This window comes from Heterodontus francisci, chromosome 7 (assembly GCF_036365525.1).
Source record: "Heterodontus francisci isolate sHetFra1 chromosome 7, sHetFra1.hap1, whole genome shotgun sequence".
Taxonomy (NCBI): Eukaryota; Metazoa; Chordata; class Chondrichthyes; order Heterodontiformes; family Heterodontidae; genus Heterodontus; species Heterodontus francisci.
The window spans coordinates 109381519-109399907 of record NC_090377.1 but is presented as its reverse complement, the minus strand read 5'-3'; the positions used below and the strand labels follow the sequence as shown (position 1 = coordinate 109399907).

Here is an 18389-nt window from a genome sequence, read left to right as displayed (position 1 = left end):
TTTCTCTTATTTGGAATCCAGAATTTATATTGAAGTGAATCCAATATTGACTCAACAACAACAACTTGCATTGATATAGCATTTTTAACATAGTGAAATGTCCCAAGACCACTTCACAGGTGCATTATCAGACAAAAGTTGACACAGCCAAAAAAGGGAGATATTAGGACAGATGATGAAATGCTTGGTTTTAAGCAGTGTCTTAAAGGAGGAGATAGTAATGGAGATGTAGAGAGGTTTAGAGAGGGAATTCCAGAGCTTAAGGCCAAGACAGCTGAAGGCACAGTCACCAATGGCAGAGCAAAGGAAGTGGGGAATGCACAAGAGGCCAAAGTTGGAGGAATACAGCATTCTCCGAGGGTTGTAGGGCTGGAGGAAATTACAGGGATGGGGAAGAGAAATCCCATGAAGGGATTTGAACACAGGGATGAGAATTTTAAAATTGAGGCATTGCTAGACTGGAAACCACTGTAGGTCAAGGAGCAGGGGATGATAGGGAACGGGACTTAATGCAAGTTAGGATAGTGGCAGCAGAATTTTGTTTGAGCTCAAGTTTATGGAGGGTGGAAGATGGGAGGCTGGGTAGGTGAGCATTGACCGGTCTGAAGTCAACCAAAGCATGGATAAGAACTTTAGCAACAGATGGGCTGTGGCAGAAGCGGAAATGGACGACATTACAAAGGTGGAAGTATAGAATCATAGAATGGCTACAGTGCAGAAGGAGCCCATTCGGCCTATTGAGCCCATGCTGACTGCAAGAGCAATTTAGCTAGTTCTACTCCCCCACCCTTTCGCCGCAGCTCTGCAGTTTCTTTTTCCTTTCAGGTCCTTATCCAATTTTCTTTTGAAAGCCACAATCGAATCTGCTTCCACCACCTTTCAGGTATGTATTCCAGATCCTAACCACTCGCTGCATAAAAACGTTTTTCCTCATATCGCAGTAGGTTCTTTTGTCAATCATGTTAAATCAGTATCCTCTGGTTCTCGACCCTTCTGCCAATGGGAACACTTTGTCTCTATACTAGCTTCTCCAATCTGTCCACAGAATTTAAGTCCCTCATTCCTGGAACCATTCTTGTAAAATGTTTTCTACGCCCTGTTGAAAGCTTTCACATCCTTCCTAAAGTGTGGTGCCCAGAGTCGGATACAAGTCTACAGTTGAGGTTGAACTAGTGTTTTATAAATGTTCACCATAACTTCCTTGTTTTTGTACTCTATGCCTCTATTTACAAAGTCCAGGATTCCGTATGCCTTTTTAACACTTTCTCAATCTGCCTTGTCACCTTCAACGATTTGTGCATATATAAGCTCTCTACCTGCACCCCCTTTAGAATTGTATCCTTTATTTTGTCATGCCCAGTAAAGGCATGTCCTATTCATAACTTTAAACATGTTTAAACATGGACCGTATTCAGCATAGAATCTTCTAGAACTGAATTTTCCTGTTTTTCTTAAATGAATCACAGTGGGTATTAAAAGGCTACATAAGATGATGCTGAGAGTCTGGTGACTTTTGCAATTTTGGCCCAGACTCGGAAGTATCTTAAGCTTCCAGGAAGTTCCTAATTGAATGACCATGGGTGGAGTGCTTCCCTTGGATGGACATACCAAGACAAAACCATTTGTGGAATTCACACTTCCTATTGTTTGTGGCCTTACCCAAAACTCAACATCTATGGACTCCTGGACTCTCTGTCTCTGAACGCGAAACTTAACAAAGAGAGCTGTAAGAAAACAAGTAAGTGTGAATGGCCACCATCCACCCCACGGTGTAGCAATGGCTTTGACCTTCAAATCATTCTGGGTGGACAATAGAAATATTGATCAGGCCCCCAACGCATGTCTTTTCCCCAGGACGAGCCAATTTGTAATAGTGCACTATCCTCTTTAACAGCTTTCTTTCACAGGTGTGTGTGTTTGTGAAAGTGGTGAGTGAATGGCGTAGCATTAGACTTTTGTGATGAACATGTGAACAAAATAATCCTCTTTATTTAAACCCATGAAAAGCATGCTGCTGGTTTACAAATTACAGAATGACTCGTCCTGGATAAAAGGCATATGTTGCGGGCCTGGTGAAGACAACGTTTTTGATCCTGAGGTGTAGTTAGGTGGTTTTGATTGCCCGAGTCGTATATTGAAGTTGTTGCAGGATTCTCTTGAAGAGGTGAATTTTCAGCAAGTCAAGAAGTTAGTTGCTCGTAGCCTTATTACTAGGGGTCGGTTTTCTGTACTGGTGGACTTAAAAAAAAAAAAACAAGCTTGGAAACCTTTGGCTGTTGTAGTCTCCAGTTTTAAGGCATGGGTGTTCTGCCTTTGTTACTGTCTCTCCAGCTGTTGTTTGCAGACTGCTAGTTTCTCCCAGCATGCTGCTGGTTATTGAAATTGGCCATACACTTGGGGGGGTTAAGAAACACACACATTTACCTTGTCAAAAACACACTGATTGTGGACAGTAATCCTTGGTTAGCATCCGATCATTTACGAAAGATAATAGTCATACAGCAAACAATCCATTTAGGTGCGGTGTCTTCTCTCAAAGGTGCACCTTTGCTGTGAAGGCCATTTCTTAAGAGGCAGGTTCTGCCACAAGTGCTGCACGTGAAGCTGCCAAGTGACGCTGTGAGTTCTTGTTTTTGACATTGGCACCTGTTGCCAAACTGCTGCAGCAACTGGTCATCATGGCACACTAGTCCAGAGGATGTTTCGCCATTTCCCTCTTTCACAAGCTAGTGACTCCCAGGTGCGATAGTCAACAAATAGGCCCTTCATGTCACACTTGCATCCTTGAAGTGGAGCTTTGGGTGCCCCACTGGTCATCTGGCCCCAGCTGCCTCACCATACAGAAGGTCCTTGTGTATATAACTATCTTCCATCCTGCGGATGTGTTCGATCCACTGAAGCCGTCTCTGTTTGATTAGAGCCAATACATTGGGAGCTCTGCCTTTGAGAGGACGGCCACATTTGTGATTTTGTCCTGCCAGGATATACCCATAATGTGCCAACAGCGAAGATGGAAATTATTTAACTTGTTTTCCTGGTATCTGTAAGTCACCCATGTTTCGCAACCATACAGCAAGATGCTGAGAACACAGGCCTTATAAACCATCAGCTTGGTCCTAAGGATCAGCTTGATGTTATCCTTGCGCGTTTCACAAGTCGGCCAAAGGTGGTAGTTGCTTTTCCTATGCATGTATTGAGCTCTGCATGAAGGGACAGATTGTCTGTCACCATGGACACAAGGTAGCAGAATTTGTTAACCACTTCCAGTGGGATTTTATTTAGTGTGGTGGAGATGCAACACCTTGTCCCATGACCACAGTTTTCTTGATGCTTATATTCAAGGAGAACAAGTTACAGGCACGGGAGAGACAGTCCATGAGTCTTTGTATTTGAGTTTCTGTGTGAGCAACTAGTTCAGCATGATCAGTTTAGAGGCGTTCTCTGATCAGGACGCAATGTGTTTTTGTTTCTCTTTCAGCCTTGATAGATTGTAGAACTTGCCTTCTGACTTAGTGTGAAAGTAGACTCCTTCCATACCTGCAGGCAAAGGTCAGGAACATGAAGAAGATGATGCCAAACAGAGTGGGTGCTAGGACACAACACTGTTTTACTCCATTCTTCACTCTGAAGCTGGTGGAAATGGAACCGTCAAACCATAGAGTGCAGTGCATGTTATCATGAAAGGAGAAGTTGAGACTGAGGAGCTTTGGTGGACAGCCAACTTGTCCTAAAATCTTGAAGAGCCCTGCGCTGCTGACGGTGTCAAATGCGTTAGTGAGGTCTAAGAAACTAAGGGTATCCATTTCTCTTGCAGCTAGCGTATGGAGAAGATCATGTCCAGAGTAGATCTGCTGGCATGGAAACTGCACTGTGCTTCCGGGTACACTTGGTCTGCAAGTAAATGGAGTCTTTAAAGTATGACCCTAGCAAAAGTCTTCCCCATGACGCTAAGGAGTGAGATGCCCTTGCAGTTGTTGCAGTCTCCTCTATCTTTGTATAGTGTGATGATTTTGGCATCACGCTTCTCCTGTGGAACAGAGCCTGCTTTCCAGCAGAGAAAGAGATGGCCATAAAGGTGTGGCAATAGATGGGACTTCCGCGCTTGATCAGTTCAGCTGGGATTCCGTCACTGCTGGGTGGTCTATGGCCTTCTTGAGCTCCAGTGATGAGGATTCTTCATCTCACTCACGCACGACAGGAAGTTGCGGGAGAGCGTCAAGTGCACACTGGGAAATGTTCAACTCACAGGAGTACAGGGAAGGGAACTGGGGTTTCAGTTCTCTCTCATCTCTGTCCATAACAATTTGATACTCCATTTCCTACGTTTTCCTACCAAAATATATCATTTTGCACTTCTCTGCTGAATTTCATCTGCAACGTGTCTATCCTCTTCACAGTTCATTATACTTCCAAGTTTTGTGTCATCTTCAAATTTTGAATTTGTACCCTGTACATCCAGGTCTAGGTCATTGATATGTATTGTCGTGAAAACCCTAGATGCCAAATGGGAAATATTAATTTCATTGGTTGGAACCTTGCCTTAGACTTTTACTGGAAATTCTTAGAAATAACTCTTTTAAAAGAAGTAAACTGGTAGTCAAGGTAGCCACTGCAATTTACATTTGAAACACCAAACATAGAAACATAGAAAATAGGAGCAGGAGTAGGCCATTCGGCCCTCTGATCCTGCTCTGCCATTCATTATGATCATGGCTGATCATCCAACTCAGTAACCTGTTCCTGCTATTGCCCCTTAACCTTTGATCCCTTTAGACCCAAGAGCTATATCTAACTCCTTCTTGAAAACATACAATGTTTTGGCCTCAACTGCTTTCTGTGGTAGTGAATTCCACAGGCTCACCACTCTCTGGGTGAAGTAATTTCTCCTCATCTCAGTCGTGAAAGGTTTACCCCGTATCCTTATACTATGACCCCTGGTTCTGGACTCCCCCACCATTGGGAACATCCTTCCTGCATCCACCCTGTCAAGCCCTGTTAGAATTTTATAGGTTTATATGAGATCCCCCCTCACTCATCTGAACTCCAGCAAATATAATCCTAACCGACTTAATCTTTCCTCATACGTCAGGCCCGCCATCCCAGGAATCAGTCTGGTACACCTTCGCTGCACTCCCTCTATAGCAAGAACATCCTTCCTCAGATAAGGAGACCAAAACTGCATATAGTATTCCAGGTGTGGCCTCACCAAGGCCCTGTATAATTGCAGCAAGACATCCCTGCTCCTGTACTCGAATCCTCTCGCTATGAAGGCCAACATACCATTTGCCTTTTTAACCGCCTGTGGCACCTGCATGCTTACCTTCAGCGACTATTGTACGAGAACACCCAGGTCTCGCTGCATATTCCCCTCTCTCCGTTTATAGCCGTTCAGATAATAATCTGCCTTCCTGTTCTTGCTACCAAAGTGGATAACCTCACATTTATCCACATTATACTGCATCTGCCATGTATTAACCCACTCACTCAACTTGTCCAACTCACCCTGAAGCCTCTCTGCATCCTCCTCACAACTCACCCCCCCCCCCCACCCAGTTTTGTGTGATCTGCAAATTTGGAGATATTGCATTTAGTTCCCTCATCTAAGTCATTAATGTATATTGTGAATAGCTGGGGTCCTAGCACCGATCCCTGCGGTACCCCACTAGTCACTGCCTGCCATTTGGAAAAAGACCCATTTATCCCTCCTCTTTGTTTCCTGCCTGCCAACCAGTCTTCTATCCATCGCAATACATTACCCCCAATCCCATGCACTTTAATTTTCCATGCTAATCTCTACTAATTACATCCTCGAAGAATTCCAGTAGATTTGTCGAGCAAGATTTCCCTTTCGTAAATCCGTGCTGACTCTGGCCGATTCTACCACTGTTCTCGAAGTGCTCTGCTATAAAATCTTTGATAATGGACTCTAGAATTTTCCCACTACCGACGTCAGGCTGACTCGTCTATAATTCCCTGATTTCTCTCTACCTCCCTTTTTAAGTAGTGGGATTACATTAGCTACCCTCCAATCTGAAGGAACTGTTCCAGAGTCTATAGAATCTTAGAAGATGACTACCAATGCATCCACTATTTCTAGGGCCACTTCCTTAAGTACTCTGGGATGCATAACATCAGGCTCTGGGGATTTATCGGCCTTCAAGCCCATCAATTTCCCCAACACCATTTCTCTACTAATACTGATTTCTTTCAGTAAACGATTAGACTGGAGACAACATGACTGACTCAACCTAGCCAGAACAATGGGGTGCTCTCTGATTAAATTACCTGAAATAATTTATCAACACAGTTGTCAGGGGCCGTCAACCCATTAACTTTGAAAGAGCCAACCCCCACCAAGTGTGATTGGACAGCTTGAGGGGTTGAGCCTTGAATATCAGAAAAGATTCTGGAAGGACCTCATTAAAACCAGAAAGAGGTTTGGTAATGTCATGTGACTGGTTGTGCAGCTCTGGGGAGACTGTAAGCTTTGTCAGACAGAAAGCAGAGAGGAGTAACTGAAAAGCCAGCCATGGAGCATCTCTCTTTCTCCTTCTCGCCCCCCTCTCCCTCTCTTTCCAGTAAAGATCCAGAGAAGACCCGGCTACAACTGGTAAAGCCACAAGCCTACAGACCGCCATAGCCAACGACCAGGGTACAACGATCATATCCCCTCTTCTGCCTTCCAGAGCCCTGAGAAGCAAGCCCGCAACTGTGCACGTGGCCCAGCAAGGACTTCAGGACTACAATTTCAACTGAGGACTCTGGGACTGATATACCGTATTTAAATTCCATTTATTCCGGACTCTACTCCAACCACCAAATCTGTTTTCACTCTGTAATCTATTCATGTATGTGAGTGACTCTCGTGTGAATGTGTGTGTGAATACTCAGTGTATTTTAGTAATTTTATCCGGTTTAGAGTGTTAAGGGTAATAAACTTGCACCTTGTTAAAACTCTAGAAAAACTGTCTGGTTCTTTTGCAATTACATCAGAGGAACAGGAGCAAGCGCTCACTGAGGTAGTAAGTTCAATCACGGTGTTAAAAAAAGGATTAACCCTGTTGCAGTTAAACCAGAGATGGTGAGCCGCCTTCTTGAATCACTGTAGACCTTGGGGTGTAGGTACACCAAGAGTGCCGTTAGGAAGGGTGTTCCAGGATTTTGACCCAGTGACAGTGAAGGAACGACAATATAGTTCCAAGTCAGGATGGTTTGTGGCTTGGAGGGGATCTTACAAGTGGCGGTGTTCCCATGCATCTGCTGCCCTTGTTCTTCCAGCACGAAGAGGTCGCATGTTTGGAAGGTGCTGTCGAAGGAGTCTTGGTGAGTTGCTGCAGTGCATCTTCTTTATGGTACACACTGCTGCCACTGTCCGCGGTGGTGAAGGGAGTGAATGTTGAACATACAAATTAGGAGCAGGAGTAGGCCACTCGGCCCCTCGAGCAAGCTAGACCATTCAATAAGATCATGGCTGATCTAATTGTAACCACAACACCACATTCCCACCTACCCCCAATAACCTTTCATCCCCTTGCTTATCAAGTATCCCTCCATCTCTGGCTTAAAAATATTCAAAGACTCTGCTTCCACCGCCTTTTGAGAAAGAGAGTTCCAAAGACTCACGACACTTTGAGAGAAAAATTTCTCTTCATCTTTGTCATAGAATTTTACAGCACAGAAACAGGCCCTTCGGCCCAACGCGCCTGTGCCGCCCATCAAGCACCCGTCCTAACTAATCCCATTTCCCTGCACTTGGCCCGTAGCCTTGCATGTTATGGCGTTTCAAGTGTTCATCTATATACTTATTGAATGTCGTGAGTGTTCCTGCCTCTACCATCCCTTCAGGCAGTGTGTTCCAGATTCCAACCACCCTGTGGGTGAAAAAAATTTTCCTCAACTCCCCTTTAAACCTCCTGCCCCTTACCTTAAATCTATGCCCCCTAGTTATTGACCTCTCCGCTAAGGGAAAAAGTTACTTCCTATCTTTCCTATCAATGCCCCTCATAATTTTGTATACCTCAATCAGATCCCCCCTCAGCCTTCTCCGCTTCAAGGAAAACAACCGCAGCCTATCCCGTCTCTCTTCATAACTGAAGTGCTGCAGTCAGGCAACATCCTGGTGAATCTCCTCTGCACCGTCTCCATTGCGATCACATCCAACAGTGTAGTGACTAGAACTGTACACAGCACTCCAGCTGTGGCCTAACCAGCATTTTATACAGCTCCATCATAACCTCCCTGCTCTTAAATTCTGTGCCTCGGTTAATAAAGGCAAGTATCCCGTATGCCTTCCTAACCACCTTATCTACCTGTGCTGCTGCCTTCAGTGATCTATGGACAAGCACCCCAAGGTCCCTCTAACTCTCTGTACTCCCTAGGGTCCCACCATCCATTGTATATTCTGTTGCCTTGTTAGACCTCCCAAAGTGCATCACCTCACACTTCTCAGGATTAAACTCCATTTGCCACTGCTCCATACATCTTACCAGCCCATCTATAATTGTCCTGTAGTCTAAGGCTTTCCTCCTCACTACTTACGACACCACCAATTTTCTTGTCGTCTGCGAACTTACTGATCATATCTCCTATATTCACGTCTAAATCATTAAAGTACACTACAAACAGTAAGGGTCCCAGCACCATTCCCTGCGGTACCCCACTGGTCACAGACCTCCATTCACAAAAACAACCCTCTACCATCACTGTCTGCCTCTTTCCACTGAGCCAAGTTAAATCCAATTTGCCAAATTGCCCTGGATCCCATGGGCTTTTACTTTCTTAACCAATTTCCCATTTGGGACCTTATCAAAAGCCTTACTGAAGTCCATGTAGACTACATCAACTGCTTTACCCTCATCTACACCTCTAGTCACCTCCTCAAAAGATTCTATCAAATTTGTTAGACACGATCTCCCCTGTCAAAGCCATGCTGACTATCCCTGATTAATCCCTGCCTCTCCAAGTGGCGATTAATCATGTCTCTCAGCATTTTTTCCAATAATTTCCCTACCACTGATGGTAGACTCACCGGCCTGTAATTACCTGGTTTATCCCTGCTACCCTTCTTGAATAATGGTACCACATTCGCTGTCCTCCAATCCACTGGTACCTCTCCTGTGGCCAGAAAGGATCTGAAAATTTGTGTCAGAGCCCCCGTGATCTCCTCCCTTGCCTCACATAGCAGCCTGGGATACATCTCGTCTGGGCCTGGGGATTTGTCCACCTTTAAGCCCACTAATACAGCTAATACTTCCTCCTTTTCAATGCTAATTTGGTTAAGTATATCACAATCCCTCTCCCTGATCACTACACCTACATCGTCCCTCTCCATAGTGAACACAGATGAAAAGTAATCATTCAAAACCTCACCTATGTCCTCTGGCTCCACACACAGATTGCCTCTTTGATCCGTAATGGACCCCACTTTTTCCATGGTTATCTTCTTGCCCCTAACATACTTCTAAAACACCTTGGGATTTTCCTTTATCTTATCTGCCACTGATTTTTGATGCCCTCTCTTCGCTCTCCTAATTACCTTTTTAAGTACTCCCCTACACTTTCTATACTGCTCTAGGGCCTCCGCTGTTTTCAGCACTCTGAATCTGCCGCACGCCTCCTTTTTTTCCCTTATCCAATCCTCTATATCCCTTGACATCCAGGGTTCCCTTGACCTGTTGGTCCTACTCTTCACCTTTACAGGAACATGCTGCACCTGAACCCTCACAATTTCCCTTCACACGCAGATTGCTTCTTTGATCCCTAATGGGCCCCACTTTTTCTCTGGTTATCCTCTTGCCCCTATCACAAAGTGACCCCTAGTTCTAGATTCTCCCACAAGAGGAAACATCCTTTCCGCATCCACCCTGTCAAGACCCCTCAGAATCTTTTATGTCTCAATCAAGTCGCCTCTTACTCTTCTAAACTCCAGGGGATACAAGCCTAGCCTATCCAGCCTTTCCTCATAAGACAACCTGCCCATCCCCGGTATTAGCCTAGTAAACCTTCTCTGAACTGCTTCCAACGCATTTATATCCTTTCTTAAATAAGGAGACCAGTTGTGTACACAATACGATGTGGTCTCACCAATGCCCTGTATAGCCGAAGCATAACCTCCCTACTTTTGTATTCAATTCCCCTTGCAATAAATGATAACATTCTATTAGCTTTCCTCATTACTTACTGTACCTGCATACTAACCTTTTGCGATTCATGCATTAGTGCACCCAGATCCCTCTGCTTCTTGGAGCTCTGCAATCTCTCACCATTTAGATATATGCTTCTTTATTATTCTACCTGCCAAAATGGACAATTTTACATTTTCCCACATTATACTCCATTTTCCAGATCTTTGCTCACTCACTTAACCTATCTATATCCCTTTATATATTCCTTATGTCCTCTTCACAACTTACTTTCCTACCTATTTTTGATTCATCAGCAAATTTAGCAAACATACCTTCGGTCCCTTCATCCAAGTAATTTATATAAATTATAAAAAGGTGAGGCCTCAGCACTGCTGCCTGTGGCACACCACTCATTACGTCTTGACAAGCAGAAAATGACCCATTTATGGCTACTCCGTTTCCTGAGCCAATGTTCTATCCATGCCAATGTGTTACCCCTTTCACCATGAGCTTTTATTTTCTGCAATAACCTTTGATGTGGCACCTTATCAAATGCCTTCTGGAAGGTGATGGATAGGGTGGCAATCAAGCCGCTTGCATTGTCTTGGATGGTGTCGAGCTTCTTGAGTGTTGTTGGAGCTGCACCCATCCAGGCAAGTGTAGAGTATTCCATCATGCTCCTGTAGATGGTGGACAGGCATTATAGAGACAGGAGTTGAGTTACTCACTGCAGAATTCCCAGCCTCTGACCTGCACTTGTAGCCACATCATTTATGTGGCTGGTCCTGTTCAGTTTCTAGTCAATGGTAAACCCCCCCCCCAGGATGTTGATAGTGGGGGATTCAGTGATGGTAATGCCATTGAACGTCAAGGGGAAATGGTTAGATTCTCTTGTTTGAGATGGTCATTGTCTGGCACTTGTGTGGCGTGAATGTTACTTGCCACTTATCAGCCCAAGCCTGGATGTTGTCCAGGTCTTGCTGCTTCTGGACATGGGCTGCTTCAGTATCTGAGGAGTTGCAAATGGTGCTGAATATTGTGCAATCATCAGCAAACATCCCCATTTTTGACCTTATGATGGAGGAAAGGTCATTGATGAAGCAGCTGAAGATGGCTGGGCCTAGGACACTACCCTGAGGAACTCTGGCAGTGATATCTAGGGACTGAGATGATTTGACCTCCAACAACCACAGCCATCTTCCTTTGTTCTAAGTCTGACTCCAGCCAGCAGAGAGTTTTCCCCCAATTCCTAATGACTCTAGTTTTGCTTGGGCTCCTTGATGCCGTACTCGGTCAAATGCTGCCTTGATATCAAGGGCAGTCGCTCTCACCTCATCTCTTGAGTTAAGCTCTTTTGTCCATGTTTGGACCAAAGCTGTAATGAGGTCAGGAGCTGAGTGGCCCTGGCAGAACCCAAACTGAGCGTCAGTGAGCAGGTTATTGCTGAGCAAGTGCCACTTGATAGCAGTTTTGACGACCCTTTCCATCACATTGTTGATGATTGGGAGTGGACTGATGATTGGCCGGGTTGGATTTGTCCTGCTTTTTGTGTACAGGACATACTTGGGCAAGTTTCCATATTGCTGGGTAGATGCCTGTGTTATAGCTATACTGGAACAGCTTGGCTAGGGGCGCGGCTAGTTCTGGAGCACGTCTTCAGTACTATTGCCAGAATGTTGTCAGGGGCCATAACCTTTGCAGTATCCAGTGCCTTTAGCTATTTCTTGATATCACGTGGAGTGAATTGGATTGGCTGATGACTAGCATCTGTGATGCTGGGGACCTTAGGAGGAGGCCGAGATGGATCGTCAACTCGGCACTTCTGGCTGAAGATGGATGCAAATGCTTCAGCCTTGTCTTTTGCACTGATGTGCTGGGCTCCCTCATGATTGAGGATGGGGATATTTGTGGAGTCTCCTCCTCCTGTCAGTTGTTTAATTGTTTACCACCTTTCACGACTGCATGTGACAGGACTACAGAGCTTAGATCTGATCCGTTGGTTGTGGGATTGCTTAGCCCTGTCTATTGCATGCTGCTTCTGCTGTTCGGCATGCATGGAGTCCTATGTTGTATCTTGACCATGCTGGCACCTCATTTTTAGGTATGCTTGGTGCTGCATCTGGCATGCCCCTCTGCACTCTTCATTGAACCAGGGTTGGTCCCCTGACTTTATGGTAATGTTAGAGTGGGAGATATGTTGTGCCTTGAGGTTGCAGATTGTGGTTGAATACAATTCTGCTGTTGTTGATGGCCCACAGGGCCTCATGGATGCCCAGTTTTGAGTTGTGAGATCTGTTCGAAACATATCCCATTTAGCACAGTGATAGTGCCACACAGCACGATGGTGGGTATCCTCAGTGTGAAGACAGGACTTCATCGCCATTAGTACTGTGCGGTGGTCACTCCTATCAATACTGCCATGGACAGATGCATCTGCGACAGGTAGGTTTTTCCCTCTTGTTGGTTCCCTCACCACCTGCCATTTACTCAGTCTATCAGCTGTGTCCTTTAGGACTCGGCTAGCTTGGTGAGTAATGGTGCCACCGAGCTGCTCTTGGTGATGGACATTGAAATCCCCCATCCAGAGTACATTTTGTACCCTACTGAGAAAATATCTGCTCATCCAGGATTGAATGTCAGAGAGGCAATCTGACAACTCAGACAATGGTTGGGTTGAGAGACATAGTGGTGAGATAGATGTGAGTATTGTCAGCATGCATGTTGAACCTAATGTCATGTCTTCAGATGATGTCACCAAGGATCAGTGGAAGAGAAGCTATTGCAGGAGATTCACTGGCAACCGCTGGATAGGCAATACTGCACTCTGGAGTTAACAGGAGCTTTTACATTGTAGGATTGCAGCTAACTGCAGTTGTGTAGTCCTTCCTCCACGTGCTCCATAGTGTTCCAGGGATCAATGTCATTACCAAAATGTGCATCTTTGATTCTGCAATTATGTTAAATATGGGGCGCCTTTCCTGCACTTTTGTTTACTTTATGTCAAAATTCACCAAAATTAAACGGAATTGTGACTGTGGTATTGTGTTTAGTTACACATCAGTAAAGAAATACGCCGATGCAATTTCTGTAAAAGTGTATTAAAGATGGCATCAAACCACAATGTAAAGCTTTATCATTAACTGCTGTGACTTGTGGTAAAAACTGAGTTCTGCAGTCAGAGTTCATCTCCCAACAAGGTGAGTAAGAGTAGAAGTTTGGATTTCACTTTTGTAGGATTTAGTGTTGAGCAAAAATTAAAAATACCTGAAGTTGCATTGTGTACACCTTAGAACCACCTCTTTGGTCTGACTGTGGCTTTAATATCAGTGCTATGCAGGTGTTGGCAGTGTAATTGAGTGAGAATCAGTCAATTTTCAATTTTCCCCAAGCTATACTGATATGAGTCTGATGATTGGATATTGTTTATCCTCTCTTTGGCCAGTGTAATTGGATTTGCACAGCCTGAGGCTGAGCTTTTTTTTTCTCTCAAAAATATGCTTTATTCATAAAAATCTGTTTAAAAAAAAAACATTACAGTTCAAAACAGCACCAAGTTGACATTCCAAAAAGTGGAAAGGAAATCAGTTTTCTTCAATACAGGAGTGAGTTGCCTCACAACCCTTCCATTCCATTTTACATACAATGTACTTTGTACAGCAAAACCGTATTTAGTGTATACAGCTCGAGGGGTTTTCCATGGGTCCAGCTCCTCAATTCACTATGGCGGGAGGACTATACACAGTGGTCTTTCCTCATTGAGCCTTTGCGGTGGCTGCCCCAAGCTTTAGTGCGTCCCTCAGCTCGTAGTCCTGGACCTTGGAATGTGTCAGTCTGCAACACTCGGTCGTGGACAGCTCTTTGCACTGGCATACCAGGTTTTGGGCAGACCAAAGAGTGTCTTTCACCGAATTGATGGTCCTCCAGCAGCAGTTGATGATTGTCTCGGTGTGCGTCCCTGGCAACAGCCCGTAGAGCACAGACTCCTGTGTTACAGAGCTGCTTGGGATGAACCTCAACAAAAACCACTGCATCTCTTTCCACACCTGTTTTGCAAAGGCACATTCCAGAAGGAGGTGGGCAACAGTCTCTTACCCACCACAGCCGCCTCGAGGGCAGCGTGCGGAGATGGTGAGATTCCGGGCGTGCAGGAAGGGTCTGACGGGGAGGGCCCTTCTCACCACCAGTCAAGCTATGTCTTGGTGCATGTTTGAAAGTTCTGGTGATGAAGCGTTCTGCTAAATGACTTTGGCAGTCTGCTCGGGGAATCATCCGACAGGATGCACCATCTCCTTTTCCTGTAGGGCCTTGAGGACATTCCGTGCAGACCACTGCCTGATGGATTGGTGGTCAAAGTTGTTTTTCTGCACAAACTTTTCCATAAAGGATAGGTGGTACGTCACAGTCCAACTGGATGGAGCGTTCCGTGGCAATGTGACCAGACCCATCCTTCGCAACACCGGGGACAGATAGAACCTCAGCACGTAGTGACACTTGGTGTTTGCGTACTGGGGTTCTACGCACAGCTTGATACAGCCGCATGTACATGATGAAGGCGACGTTGGGTACGTTTTTTTCCCCCTTTATCCAGAGGTTTGAACATCGTGTCCCTCTGGACACGGTCCATTTTCCATCTCCAGCTAAAGTGGAAAATGGCTCTGCTGACCACCATGGTGCAGGAGTTGGGTATGGGCCATACCTGCGCCACATACAGCAACAACGTGATCATCTCGCACCTGATGACCAATTTCCTACCCACAATGGAGAGAGAGCGCTGCTCCCACATGCTCAGTTGATGGTGTACCCTGGCTACTCGCTCCTTCCAGGTTTTGGCGCATGCCCCGGCCCTTCTATACCATATCCCCAGCACCTTCAGGTAGTCTGACCTGATGGTGAAGGGGACAAGGGATCGTCAGCCCAGTTCCCAACGAATATGGCCTCGCTCTTGCCGTGATTTACTTTGGCTCCCAAGGCCAGTTCAAACTGGCCGTAGATGCTCATCAGTCTGCGAACAGACAGCAGATCCGAGCAGAAGATGGCGACATCGTCCGTGTACAGGGAGGTTTTGACCTGAGTGCCTCGGCTGCCTGGAATTGTCACTCCTCTAATGCCCGCATCCTTCCTAATGATTCAGCAAAAGGTTCGATTCAACAAACAAACTAGGCAAAAGAGGGGGGACGGCCCTGTCAGACTCCAGATTTGATCGGTAAACTTTCTGATTCCCACTCATTAATTGAGACTGCACTGCTGATGTTTGTGTAGAGCAATTTGATCTAATTGCGGATTCCCTGCCCAAACCCCATTTTGGAGAGCGCGTTCATCATGTAAATGTGTGATATCCTGTCAAAGCCTTCTGCTGGCCCAAGCTGATGAGGCAGGTGTCCACTCCAGTGTCTCATACATATGCGATCGTATGCCTGAGTAGTGCGAGACTATCAGAGATCTTCCTGCTGGGTACAGTGCAGGTCTGGTCAAGGTGAATCACCTACTCCAGAGCAGACTTAACCCGACTGGCGATGACTTTGGACAGAATCTTGTAGCCAACATTAAGCAGTGAGATAGACCGCCAATTTCTGATTTCCACCCTCTCCCCCCTTCCGCTTGTAGATGAGGTTGATGATACCTTTCCTCATGGATTCTGACATTCTGCCGGCCAGAAGCATGCCCTCGTACACTTCCAGCAGGTCTGGGACCGTCCGGTCTAGACCGGGTGTATCTATGAAGACGTTGTGAAGCTTGGCATCTTTTACTGTTTCCCTTAGGAATCTGGACGTAGCGTCCAGTTTGCTGTCAACACTGCCGGATCGTCCAGCTGCATCAATGATGTAGTTGAAGTCACCGCCAAAAATGACCGGCCTGGATGTCGCCAGCAGCAGTGGGAGCTGCTGGAGGACGGTCGATTAACCAGAGTGGAGCATTGTTGTACATTACAACTGCTACGAGGAGGCGACTGCCCACCACCTCCTTAACTTCGGAAATGGTGAAGTTGCCTCCCTGCAGCAGAATACCCAGGCCAGAGGAACGGGAATCATTCCCCTGGACCAGATTGATGGCCTGTGGGACCGCCATCGCCACCATTGCCTGTAAGTCCTGAGGTGCGGAATTCCACACTCCTGCAGAAACAGCAGGTCAGATTTGACCTTGGTGAGATAGTCCAAGGTCGAAACACTTCGCATAGTGGATTTAACGCTACGCACATTAATCGAAGCAATCTTTATACCCATTTTAAAGTTGGGTGTTGCTTCCCACACTAGGTCTCCTTGCTCGTCTCGGTCTTTGGGTATGTTCCTGCATACCCATAGTGTACACAAGCTGTTTAACATTCGTTGGGCTCAGAAACCCCTCCTTGTTACTCATGGGGGTTTTGTTTTGCTGGGGTAACATGGGGGCGGGGGGTCTTTTAGGCAGGAAGGCTTGGGCTATCCTCTGCTGGTGGTGTCTTTCCCCTCTGTCCTTCCTCGAAGACATCACCGCTCCCGTCTTCCTGGAGCTGCAGTGCGCCAGACAGTTCACTGCTCTCGGTCTCCCAGAGCTGGGGTGCGCTGGGTTCGGCGCTTTGGGGTTGGGGCATGCCGGGGCTGTCACAGCTTCCAGTGTCCTGGAACTGGGGGACTTGCTCTTCCAGCTGCTTTGAGTTCTGTTACTTCTTTTGCAGGTGCCGTCTTTCTGGCCCTTCCTCGTCCAATGAGGAGGAGCTGCTGTAGCATGTCTGAGATGGTAGCCTCTTCTTGCCACTGGTTTGCGTCGTGACCTGTGCCTTTTTGGGAGGCTTCTTCTTTGTGGTTTTCCTTTTTCCCACAAACCACTGACCCTTTTGTCCATCTGCTGCCTCCTCCTCCATTGATTCTGTCTGTAGAGGAGAAGTTTTCAGGCACGGGGTAGGTGTTGGTCAGTGGTTGCAGCTGCCTCTCCTTTCTTCTCCTTCTCAGATAGGCTTTCTTCACCAAACAAACCCTTACCTAAACTCAATTCTTTAAACAGTAGCCTCTTTGTTAGTGAAGCAGATTGACTGAAGGCCACAAAGAAGGAAAAAATTGCTGAATTCTGATGGAATTATATTGTTGCTGATTAGTAAAAAAGCAGTTAGACGTATTTTGGGAGTGAGGTTCATCTTTTTATGAATGCCATCTTTACCCTGAGACATAATGGTGTAATTTGTGATTCGTATATAAATATAGAGGAGGTACCTTGTCCTCAGTACCTTGCTCTATGGCAGCAAGGCCTGGACAACGTATGCCAGCCAAGAGCGACGTCTCAATTCATTCCATCTTCGCTGCCTCCGGAGAATACTTGGCATCAGGTGGCAGGACCGTATCTCCAGCACAGAAGTCCTCGAGGCGGCCAACATCCCCAGCTTATACACACTACTGAGTCAGCGGCGCTTGAGATGGTTTGGCCATGTGAGCCGCATGGAAGCTGGCAGGATCCCCAAAGACACATTGTACAGCGAGCTCGCCACTTGGTATCAGACCCACCGGCCGTCCATGTCTCCGCTTCAAAGACGTCTGCAAACGCGACATGAAGTCCTGTGACATTGATCACAAGTCGTGGGAGTCAGTTGCCAGCGTTCGCCAGAGCTGGCGGGCAGCCATAAAGGCGGTGCTAAAGTGTGGCGAGTCGAAGAGACTTAGCAGTTGGCAGGAAAAAAGACAAAAGCGCAAGGGGAGAGCCAACTGTGTAATAGCCCCGACAAACAAATTTTTCTGCAGCACCTGTGGAAGAGCCTGTCACTGTATAATTGGCCTTTATAGCCACTGCAGGCACTGCTCCACACACCACTGACCACCTCCAGGCACTTACCCATTGTCTCTCGAGATAAGGAGGCCAAAGAAGAAGGAGAAGATAGAGGAGGTATGCATGTTTGATTTTATGAATGTTCGACAATAACTGTATGTATGGCTTTTTTTAATTTCAAAAATCAATGTTGGAGAGGCAACAGAGATGGTAAGGCTAGAAAGGCAGGTAGGAGTACTGGGGGAATTCGAGGTGCCTGTGTGAGGAACCAGGTGAGAAACTACCAAAATGTGCTGCTGAGGTGGACGTTGGTGACTCCAGTGATAATTTTGAAGGTTGAGACTTCGTCTAGTTTATAGTGACTAACAGAGGTCAGATGTCAAGAGAAATCCAACATTGTTCTGTGTCAGTATATGTTTGGTTTAATCACCCTAGTTATTACTTTAACTTTGTTTTTGATGAATTCCATTGGCTGATGTAACCTGTACTGAGTTGCCTCTTCCGCATGAAAACAAATCTGTTCTTAAACCCTTT

At 46.1% G+C, this 18389-nt stretch overlaps 1 protein-coding gene across 2 annotated transcripts in view; it reads left to right on the top strand.

Annotated features, from left to right (window-relative positions):
- Positions 1–18389, top strand: part of vps8 (VPS8 subunit of CORVET complex) — a 715536-nt gene that overhangs the window by 329228 nt on the left and 367919 nt on the right. The window lies entirely within an intron of this gene.